Source organism: Leptodactylus fuscus, chromosome 4, assembly GCF_031893055.1.
Source record: "Leptodactylus fuscus isolate aLepFus1 chromosome 4, aLepFus1.hap2, whole genome shotgun sequence".
NCBI lineage: Eukaryota > Metazoa > Chordata > Amphibia > Anura > Leptodactylidae > Leptodactylus > Leptodactylus fuscus.
Genome location: NC_134268.1, coordinates 4,534,530 through 4,546,862, shown reverse-complemented (window position 1 = coordinate 4,546,862; position 12,333 = coordinate 4,534,530).

The window sequence follows — 12,333 nt, the reverse complement described above, 5'->3', positions numbered from 1 at the left end:
TCCTTCACATCTGCGCCCTGCTGTGTACCCAAATGGCGGTGTATGCCCACATGTATGACACTGGTGTACCCCCGGATAACGGACGTAATGCCATTTGTGGCTAGAAATGGCTGTTTGGGCACAGCCGCGCACAGAAGGGAAGGAGCGCTATTTTGGTTTTTGGAGCACAGTTTGGTTTTTGGACGTCATGCCACTTTTGCAAAGCCCCTGAAATGCCAATAAAGTGGAATCCGCAGACATGTCACCGCATTTTGGACACTACCCCACTGATGGGATTTATCAAGTGGCGTAGGGAGCATTTTTAACCCCTGTGTGTTGCATTTATTTAGTTTCCAGAAATGAAATTGCAGCTGATAATGAGAAGTTAAAAATTAAAATTTTCCAGAGATTCGCCATTTCAATGCCCGATATGTTGTGCCCAAGTTATGTCAGCAGAGACACTCCAAAAACTGGCAAGCGGGTATCCCGGGCACAACAGCTTTCAGAGCGTTCATCTCTGATACAAGTCGGGCACAACATATTAGGCACTGAAATGACAGATTCCTGGAAAAATTGTCATTGTCACCTCTCACCTCGCTGCATATTCATTTATGGATAATAAGTTATAGCAACTAGAGATGAGCAAACGCCGTTAGATGGAATAGGCTGCTCGGAATATCAGGCCGTTTGGGATATTCGATTCCAATCAAATACAAGGCCGCAAACGCAGTAAAAATTCGTGTCCCCTCCCACTTTCCCTGGCGCTTTTTTTGCACCAATAACAGCGCAGGGTAGGTGGGACAGGAACTACGACAACGGAGGCAGTGAAAAAAATGGAAAAAAAACCCATTGGCTGCCGAAAACATGTGACCTCCCATTTATAAGAATAGTGTCGGCCATCTTCATTTCATTTCAGTGTTGCAGTGATAGGGAGAGTGTGGTCTGAGGGCGATACAGGGATATTAGCTTTGGTTAGGCCGGAGATAACAGATCTTATCAGAGCTAAATACATGATGCAGCAGCAGGGGACGGGGATACCCAGCTGTATATCCACTCCACAGTCCAGGTGCTGGAGAGGGGCTGCCAGCAACCAATTTACTCCTCCTCCTCCTCCACCTACAATCCCAGCCCCTACTCCTGAATGTGAATTTTTTTTTTCTTTATAATAAAAATTTCCATTACCCCCCCCCCCCAGGGGCTTCCAACTCAATTTTTTAGGGGTCACCCCAAGGGCCTGAAAATAAAACCCTGTAAAGGCTCCACTCACCCAAAGAACCAACAAATCTCTGCAGGTAGAGGCTGAAGTCACCTGAAGGGCCTCAATCTCTGCTGGAGCTCAGCTTAAGGGCTGGGAACTTCATTTGTACGGGCTCATGTTAAGGGCCAGAAAAGTGAATTTTGGAAGGTCTCCCCCCATCACACACATCCACAATGACAGGTCAGGGGGGGACTGAAGGATTTCCCATTGTCTATTCCATCTGTGATTGTCATGGGTAATGTGATATAAAGGGGGGCTTGGTAATGTTTGTGGCGCTTACATTGGGGTTTGTGTCCCTCCATTTGGGGAGTAAAGAAGGTTTCCAGGTATTTCCCCCACTGTGATAGAGGTTGTAGTGAGTGTGTATAGTGTGTAGTTGTTAGGCTGTGATAGGGGGGTAATAGAGGGGCTTTGGGGTGTTAGATGCCCCCAGACATGCGCCCCCTGCTGGCCCAGTTACATTGCAGAGGTGTTGCATCATTTCCTGGGGTGTCTTAGTGGACTTGGTGACTCTCCTGAGGTGAATGGTGGGATCCCCCGAAACAAAGCATTTTCTCCCATAGACTATAATGGGGCTCCATATTCCTTCCAATAGTCACATAGTGAGATGATATTCAGAACGGATAACGGACATCGAATATTTTACTGTTCACTCATCTCTAATAGCAACACTTGGTTAATAATACTCTCTGTACCCCTGGATAAATCCTTCAGGGGTGTAGTTTCTAAAATAAGGTCTCATATCAGGGGATTCCACATTACTGGCGTTTCAGCTCTGCAAAAGTGTCATAGTGTACAGAAACCAAACCGTCTGTGCTCCAAAAACCCAATGACCCTTCTTCCCTTCAGTGTCCGGCTGTTCCCTAATATCAGTATATACCACATATGACATTACATGCATTATCCCGGGTACACCAGTGTCATACATGTGTCATACATGTGGTATAATCTGCAGTTTGGACGCACAGCAGGGCGCAGAAGGGAAGGAGCGCGATGCGGCTTTTGGAGCACATATTCAGATGTTTGGTATCTGGACGCCATGTCATGTTTGTAGAGCCGGTAAGGTACCAGAAAAGTGGATTCTCCAAAGGAGTGACCCCATTTTGAAAACTGCACCCCTCATAGAATTTCTCAGGGGGTGCAGTGAGTATTAGTATCCCAGACGTGAGTGCACAGCGGATGGCGAAGAGGGAATGTATAAGCTGTGCGGAGGACATTGCAGACACCACATTCCCTACTATGTCCCAGTAGCTCCTATGATTGGGGGAGTCACTCTGGGGGTCACTTTGGGGGTCACTTCTGGTGTCTGTTCCCTCATAAGCTGTATATATGGGGAGTCCCCTGATATTCGCTCGCACAGCTTATATATTCCCTTCCTGCCGCAGCCAGTTGTGTTCTAATAATTTGGCGATTTTACGGGTTTTTGTCCTCACATTACTAGATGCTATATATTCTTTATGTTTCTGGTGACGCGGCCATATAAGGGCTTGTTGTTTGCGGGATGAGATGCATTTTGTAATGACACCATCTTTGGGCGCCTACAACTTACTAATTACATTTTATTAACTCTTTAATACGGTTACGGCGTGTAGTGTACAGTATAAGTAACATGTTCCCTTTATTCTGCGGGTCGGTACGGTTACAGCGTGCAGTGTACAGTATAAGTAACATGTGACTGTTATTCTGTGGGTCAGTACGGTTACGGCGTGTAATGTACAGTATAAGTAACATGTTCCCTTTATTCTGCGGGTCGGTACGGTTACGGCGTGCAGCGTACAGTATAAGTAACATGTTACCTTTATTCTGCGGGTCGGTACGGTTACGGCGTGCAGCGTACAGTATAAGTAACATGTTACCTTTATTCTGTGAGTCGGTACGGTTACGGCGTGTAATGTACAGTATAAGTAACATGTGACCTTTATTCTGTGAGTCGGTACGGTTACAGCGTGCAGTGTACAGTATAAGTAACATGTTACCTTTATTCTGTGAGTCGGTACGGTTACGGCGTGTAATGTACAGTATAAGTAACATGTGACCTGTATTCTGCGGGTCGGTGCGGTTACGGCGTGCAGTGTGCAGTATACGTAACATGTGACCTTTATTCTGCAGGTCGGTACGGTTACAGCGTGCAGTGTACAGTATAAGTAACATGTGACCTTTATTCCTCTGGGTCGGTATGGTTACGGCGTGCAGTGTACAGTATGAGTAACATGTTACCTTTATTCTGCGGGTCGGTACGGTTACAGCGTGCAGTTTACAGTATAAGTAACATGTAACCTTTATTCTGTGGGTCGGTACGGTTACGGCATGCAGTGTACAGTATAAGTAACATGTGGCCTTTTTTCTGCGGGTCGGTACGGTTACAGCATGCAGTGTACAGTATAAGTAACATGTGACCTTTATTCTGTGGGTCGGTACGGTTACAGCATGCAGTGTACAGTATAAGTAACATGTGACCTTTATTCTGCGTGTCGGTACAGTTACGGCGTGCAGTGTACAGTATAAGTAACATGTTACCTTTATTCTGCGGGTCGGTGCAGTAACGGCGTGCAGTGTACAGTATAAGCAACATGTGACTGTTATTCTGTGGGTCGGTACGGTTACGGCGTGCAGTGTACAGTATAAGTAACATGTGACCTTTATTCTGCGGGTCGGTACAGTTACGGCGTGCAGTGTACAGTATAAGTAACATGTTACCTTTATTCTGCGGGTCGGTGCAGTAACGGCGTGCAGTGTACAGTATAAGTAACATGTGACTGTTATTCTGCGGGACGGTACGGTTACGGCGTGTAGTGTACAGTATAAGTAACATGTGACTGTTATTCTGTGGGTCGGTACGGTTACGGCGTGCAGTGTACAGTATAAGCAACATGTGACTGTTATTCTGCAGGTCGGTACGGTTACGGCGTGCAGTGTACAGTATAAGTAACATGTTCCCTTTATTCTGCAGGTCGGTACGGTTACGGCGTGCAGTGTACAGTATAAGTAACATGTGACTGTTATTCTGCGGGTTGGTACGGTTACGGCGTGTAGTGTACAGTATAAGTAACATGTGACCTTTATTCTGCGGGTCGGTACGATTACGGCGTGCAGTGTACAGTATAAGTAACATGTGACCTTTATTCTGCGGGTCGATACAGTTACGGCGTGCAGTGTACAGTATAAGTAACATGTGACCTTTATTCTGCGGGTCGGTACGGTTACGGCGTGCAGTGTACAGAATAAGTAACATGTGACCTTTATTCTGCAGGTCGGTACGGTTACGGCGTGCAGTGTACAGTATAAGTAACATGTGACCTTTATTCTGCGGGTCGGTACGGTTACGGCGTGCAGTGTACAGTATAAGTAACATGTGACTGTTATTCTGCGGGTTGGTGCGGTTACGGCGTGTAGTGTACAGTATAAGTAACATGTGACCTTTATTCTGGGGGTCGGTACGGTTACGGCGTGCAGTGTACAGTATAATTAACATGTGACTTTTATTCTGCGGGTCGGTACGGTTACGGCGTGCAGTGTACAGTATAAGTAACATGTGACTTTTATTCTGTGGGTCGGTACGGTTACGGCGTGCAGTGTACAGTATAAGTAACGTGACCTTTATTCTGCGGGTCGGTACGGTTACGGCGTGCAGTGTACAGTATAAGTAACATGTGACCATTATTCTGTGGGTCGGTACGGTTACAGCGTGCAGTGTACAGTATCAGTAACATGTGGCCTTTATTCTGTAGGTCGGTACGGTTACGGCGTGCAGTGTACAGTATAAGTAACATGTGACCTTTATTCTGCGGGTCGGTACGGTTACGGCGTGCAGTGTACAGTATCAGTAACATGTGGCCTTTATTCTGTAGGTCGGTACGGTTACGGCGTGCAGTGTACAGTATCAGTAACATGTGGCCTTTATTCTGTAGGTCGGTACGGTTACGGCGTGCAGTGTACAGTATCAGTAACATGTGGCCTTTATTCTGTAGGTCGGTACGGTTACGGCGTGCAGTGTACAGTATAAGTAACATGTGATCTTTATTCTGCGGGTCGGTACGGTTACGGCGTGTAGTGTACAGTATAAGTAACATGTGGCCTTTATTCTGTGGGTCGGTACGGTTACGGCGTGCAGTGTACAGTATAAGTAACATGTTCCCTTTATTCTGCGGGTCGGTACGGTTACAGCATGCAGTGTACAGTATAAGTAACATGTGACCTTTATTCTGCGGGTCGGTACGGTTACGGCGTGCAGGGTACAGTATAAGTAACATGTGACCTGTATTCTGCGGGTCGGTGCGGTTACGGTGTGCAGCATACAGTATAAGTAACATGTGACCTTTATTCTGTGGGTCGGTACGGTTACGGCGTGTAATGTACAGTATCATTAACATGTGACTGTTATTCTGCAGGTCGGTACGGTTACGGCGTGTAATGTACAGTATAAGTAACATGTGACCTTTATTCTGCAGGTCGGTACGGTTACGGCGTGTAATGTACAGTATAAGTAACATGTTCCCTTTATTCTGCAGGTCGGTACGGTTACGGCGTGTAATGTACAGTATAAGTAACATGTTCCCTTTATTCTGCAGGTCGGTACGGTTACGGCGTGCAGTGTACAGTATAAGTAACATGTGACTGTTATTCTGCGGGTTGGTACGGTTACAGCGTGCAGTGTACAGTATAAGTAACATGTGACTTTTATTCTGCGGGTCGGTACGGTTACGGCGTGCAGTGTACAGTATAAGTAACATGTGACCTTTATTCTGCGGGTCGGTACGGTTACGGCGTGCAGTGTACAGTATAAGTAACATGTGACCTTTATTCTGCGGGTCGGTGCGGTTACGGCGTGCAGTGTACAGTATAAGTAACATGTTCCCTTTATTCTGCGGGTCGGTACGGTTACGGCGTGCAGTGTACAGTATAAGTAACATGTGACCTTTATTCTGTGGGTCGGTATGGTTACGGCGTGCAGTGTACAGTATAAGTAACATGTGTCCTTTATTCTGTGGGTCGGTACGGTTACGGCGTGCAGTGTACAGTATAAGTAACATGTGACTGTTATTCTGCGGGTTGGTACGGTTACGGCGTGTAGTGTACAGTATAAGTAACATGTGACCTTTATTCTGCGGGTCGATACAGTTACGGCGTGCAGTGTACAGTATAAGTAACATGTGACCTTTATTCTGCGGGTCGGTACGGTTACGGCGTGCAGTGTACAGAATAAGTAACATGTGACCTTTATTCTGCAGGTCGGTACGGTTACGGCGTGCAGTGTACAGTATAAGTAACATGTGACCTTTATTCTGCGGGTCGGTACGGTTACGGCGTGCAGTGTACAGTATAAGTAACATGTGACTGTTATTCTGCGGGTTGGTGCGGTTACGGCGTGTAGTGTACAGTATAAGTAACATGTGACCTTTATCCTGGGGGTCGGTACGGTTACGGCGTGCAGTGTACAGTATAATTAACATGTGACTTTTATTCTGCGGGTCGGTACGGTTACGGCGTGCAGTGTACAGTATAAGTAACATGTGACTTTTATTCTGTGGGTCGGTACGGTTACGGCGTGCAGTGTACAGTATAAGTAACGTGACCTTTATTCTGCGGGTCGGTACGGTTACGGCGTGCAGTGTACAGTATAAGTAACATGTGACCATTATTCTGTGGGTCGGTACGGTTACAGCGTGCAGTGTACAGTATCAGTAACATGTGGCCTTTATTCTGTAGGTCGGTACGGTTACGGCGTGCAGTGTACAGTATAAGTAACATGTGACCTTTATTCTGCGGGTCGGTACGGTTACGGCGTGCAGTGTACAGTATCAGTAACATGTGGCCTTTATTCTGTAGGTCGGTACGGTTACGGCGTGCAGTGTACAGTATCAGTAACATGTGGCCTTTATTCTGTAGGTCGGTACGGTTACGGCGTGCAGTGTACAGTATCAGTAACATGTGGCCTTTATTCTGTAGGTCGGTACGGTTACGGCGTGCAGTGTACAGTATAAGTAACATGTGATCTTTATTCTGCGGGTCGGTACGGTTACGGCGTGTAGTGTACAGTATAAGTAACATGTGGCCTTTATTCTGTGGGTCGGTACGGTTACGGCGTGCAGTGTACAGTATAAGTAACATGTTCCCTTTATTCTGCGGGTCGGTACGGTTACAGCATGCAGTGTACAGTATAAGTAACATGTGACCTTTATTCTGCAGGTCGGTACGGTTACGGCGTGCAGGGTACAGTATAAGTAACATGTGACCTGTATTCTGCGGGTCGGTGCGGTTACGGTGTGCAGCATACAGTATAAGTAACATGTGACCTTTATTCTGTGGGTCGGTACGGTTACGGCGTGTAATGTACAGTATCATTAACATGTGACTGTTATTCTGCAGGTCGGTACGGTTACGGCGTGTAATGTACAGTATAAGTAACATGTGACCTTTATTCTGCAGGTCGGTACGGTTACGGCGTGTAATGTACAGTATAAGTAACATGTTCCCTTTATTCTGCAGGTCGGTACGGTTACGGCGTGTAATGTACAGTATAAGTAACATGTTCCCTTTATTCTGCAGGTCGGTACGGTTACGGCGTGCAGTGTACAGTATAAGTAACATGTGACTGTTATTCTGCGGGTTGGTACGGTTACAGCGTGCAGTGTACAGTATAAGTAACATGTGACTTTTATTCTGCGGGTCGGTACGGTTACGGCGTGCAGTGTACAGTATAAGTAACATGTGACCTTTATTCTGCGGGTCGGTACGGTTACGGCGTGCAGTGTACAGTATAAGTAACATGTGACCTTTATTCTGCGGGTCGGTGCGGTTACGGCGTGCAGTGTACAGTATAAGTAACATGTTCCCTTTATTCTGCGGGTCGGTACGGTTACGGCGTGCAGTGTACAGTATAAGTAACATGTGACCTTTATTCTGTGGGTCGGTATGGTTACGGCGTGCAGTGTACAGTATAAGTAACATGTGTCCTTTATTCTGTGGGTCGGTACGGTTACGGCGTGCAGTGTACAGTATAAGTAACATGTGACTGTTATTCTGCAGGTCGGTACGGTTACGGCGTGCAGTGTACAGTATAAGTAACATGTGGCCTTTATTCTGCGGGTCGGTACGGTTACGGCGTGCAGTGTACAGTATAAGTAACATGTGACCTTTATTCTGCGGGTCGGTACGGTTACGGCGTGCAGTGTACAGTATCCGTAACATGTGACCTTTATTCTGTGGGTCGGTATGGTTACGGCGTGCAGTGTACAGTATCAGTAACATGTGGCCTTTATTCTGCGGGTCGGTACGGTTACGGCGTGCAGTGTACAGTATAAGTAACATGTGACCTTTATTCTGCGGGTCGGTACGGTTACGGCGTGCAGTGTACAGTATAAGTAACATGTGACCTTTATTCTGTGGGTCGGTACGGTTACGGCGTGTAATGTACAGTATAAGTAACATGTGACTGTTATTCTGCGGGTTGGTACGGTTACGGCGTGCAGTGTACAGTATAAGTAATATGTTCCCTTTATTCTGCGGGTTAGTACGGTTACGGCGTGCAGTGTACAGTATAAGTAACATGTGACCTTTATTCAGTGGGTCGGTATGATTACGGCGTGCAGTGTACAGTATAAGTAATATGTGACCATTATTCTGCGGGTCGGTACGGTTACGGCGTGCAGTGTACAGTATAAGTAACATGTGACCTTTATTCTGCAGGTCGGTACGGTTACGGCGTGTAATGTACAGTATCATTAACATGTGACTGTTATTCTGCAGGTCGGTACGGTTACGGCGTGTAATGTACAGTATAAGTAACATGTGACCTTTATTCTGCAGGTCGGTACGGTTACGGCGTGTAATGTACAGTATAAGTAACATGTTCCCTTTATTCTGCAGGTCGGTACGGTTACGGCGTGTAATGTACAGTATAAGTAACATGTTCCCTTTATTCTGCAGGTCGGTACGGTTACGGCGTGCAGTGTACAGTATAAGTAACATGTGACTGTTATTCTGCGGGTTGGTACGGTTACAGCGTGCAGTGTACAGTATAAGTAACATGTGACTTTTATTCTGCGGGTCGGTACGGTTACGGCGTGCAGTGTACAGTATAAGTAACATGTGACCTTTATTCTGCGGGTCGGTACGGTTACGGCGTGCAGTGTACAGTATAAGTAACATGTGACCTTTATTCTGCGGGTCGGTGCGGTTACGGCGTGCAGTGTACAGTATAAGTAACATGTTCCCTTTATTCTGCGGGTCGGTACGGTTACGGCGTGCAGTGTACAGTATAAGTAACATGTGACTTTTATTCTGTGGGTCGGTACGGTTACGGCGTGTAATGTACAGTATAAGTAACATGTGACCTTTATTCTGTGGGTCGGTACGGTTACGGCGTGTAATGTACAGTATAAGTAACATGTGACCTTTATTCTGCGGGTTGGTACGGTTACGGCGTGCAGTGTACAGTATAAGTAATATGTTCCCTTTATTCTGCGGGTTAGTACGGTTACGGCGTGCAGTGTACAGTATAAGTAACATGTGACCTTTATTCAGTGGGTCGGTATGATTACGGCGTGCAGTGTACAGTATAAGTAATATGTGACCATTATTCTGCGGGTCGGTACGGTTACGGCGTGCAGTGTACAGTATAAGTAACATGTGACCTGTATTCTGCGGGTCGGTGCGGTTACGGCATGCAGCGTACAGTATAAGTAACATGTGACCTTTATTCTGTGGGTCAGTACGGTTACGGCGTGCAGTGTACAGTATAAGTAACATGTTCCCTTTATTCTGCGGGTCGGTACGGTTACGGCGTGTAATGTACAGTATAAGTAACATGTGACCTTTATTCTGCGGGTCGGTACGGTTACGGCGTGCAGTGTACAGTATACGTAACATGTGACCTTTATTCTGCGGGTCGGTACAGTTACGGCGTGCAGTGTACAGTATAAGTAACATGTTACCTTTATTCTGCAGGTCGCTGCAGTAACGGCATGCAGTGTACAGTATAAGCAACATGTGACTGTTATTCTGCGGGTCGGTACGGTTACGGCGTGCAGTGTACAGTATAAGTAACATGTTCCCTTTATTCTGCGGGTCGGTACGGTTACGGCGTGCAGTGTACAGTATAAGTAACATGTTCCCTTTATTCTGCGGGTTGGTACGGTTACGGCGTGCAGTGTACAGTATAAGTAACATGTTCCCTTTATTCTGCGGGTTGGTACGGTTACGGCGTGCAGTGTACAGTATAAGTAACATGTGACCTTTATTCTGTGGGTCGGTACGGTTACGGTGTGCAGTGTACAGTATAAGTAACATGTGACCTTTATTCTGCAGGTCGGTACGGTTACGGCGTGCAGTGTACAGTATAGGTAACATGTGACCTTTATTCTGCGGGTCGGTACGGTTACGGCGTGCAGTGTACAGTATAAGTAACATGTGACCTTTATTCTGTGGGTCGGTATGGTTACGGCGTGCAGTGTACAGTATAAGTAACATGTGACCTTTATTCTGTGAGTCGGTACGGTTACGGCGTGCAGTGTACAGTATAAGTAACATGTGACCTTTATTCTGTGGGTCGGTATGGTTACGGCGTGCAGTGTACAGTATAAGTAATATGTGACCATTATTCTGCGGGTCGGTACGGTTACGGCGTGCAGGGTACAGTATAAGTAACATGTGACCTGTATTCTGCGGGTCGGTGCGGTTACGGCGTGCAGCGTACAGTATAAGTAACATGTGACCTTTATTCTGTGGGTCGGTACGGTTACGGCGTGCAGTGTACAGTATAAGTAACATGTGGCCTTTATTCTGCGGGTCGGTACGGTTACGGCGTGTAATGTACAGTATAAGTAACATGTTACCTTTATTCTGTGGGTCGGTACGGTTACAGCATGCAGTGTACAGTATAAGTAACATGTGACCTTTATTCTGCGGGTCGGTACAGTTACGGCGTGCAGTGTACAGTATAAGTAACATGTTACCTTTATTCTGCGGGTCGGTGCAGTAACGGCGTGCAGTGTACAGTATAAGCAACATGTGACCTTTATTCTGCGGGTCGGTACGGTTACGGCGTGCAGTGTACAGTATAAGTAACATGTGACCTTTATTCTGTGGGTCGGTACGGTTACGGTGTGCAGTGTACAGTATAAGTAACATGTGACCTTTATTCTGTGAGTCGGTACGGTTACGGCGTGTAATGTACAGTATAAGTAACATGTGACTGTTATTCTGCAGGTCGGTACGGTTACGGAGTGCAGTGTACAGTATAAGTAACATGTGACCTTTATTCTGTGGGTCGGTATGGTTACGGCGTGCAGTGTACAGTATAAGTAACATGTGACTGTTATTCTGCGGGTCGGTACGGTTACGGCGTGCAGTGTACAGTATCATTAACATGTGACCTTTATTCTGTGGGTCGGTACGGTTACAGCATGCAGTGTACAGTATAAGTAACATGTGACCTTTATTCTGCGGGTCGGTACGGTTACGGCGTGCAGAGTACAGTATAAGTAACATGTGACCTTTATTCTGTGGGTCGGTACGGTTACGGCGTGCAGTGTACAGTATAAGTAACATGTGACCTTTATTCTGTGAGTCGGTACGGTTACGGCGTGCAGTGTACAGTATAAGTAACATGTGACCTTTATTCTGTGGGTCGGTATGGTTACGGCGTGCAGTGTACAGTATAAGTAATATGTGACCATTATTCTGCGGGTCGGTACGGTTACGGCGTGCAGGGTACAGTATAAGTAACATGTGACCTGTATTCTGCGGGTCGGTGCGGTTACGGCGTGCAGCGTACAGTATAAGTAACATGTGACCTTTATTCTGTGGGTCGGTACGGTTACGGCGTGCAGTGTACAGTATAAGTAACATGTGGCCTTTATTCTGCGGGTCGGTACGGTTACGGCGTGCAGTGTACAGTATAAGTAACATGTTACCTTTATTCTGTGGGTCGGTACGGTTACAGCATGCAGTGTACAGTATAAGTAACATGTGACCTTTATTCTGCGGGTCGGTACAGTTACGGCGTGCAGTGTACAGTATAAGTAACATGTTACCTTTATTCTGCGGGTCGGTGCAGTAACGGCGTGCAGTGTACAGTATAAGCAACATGTGACCTT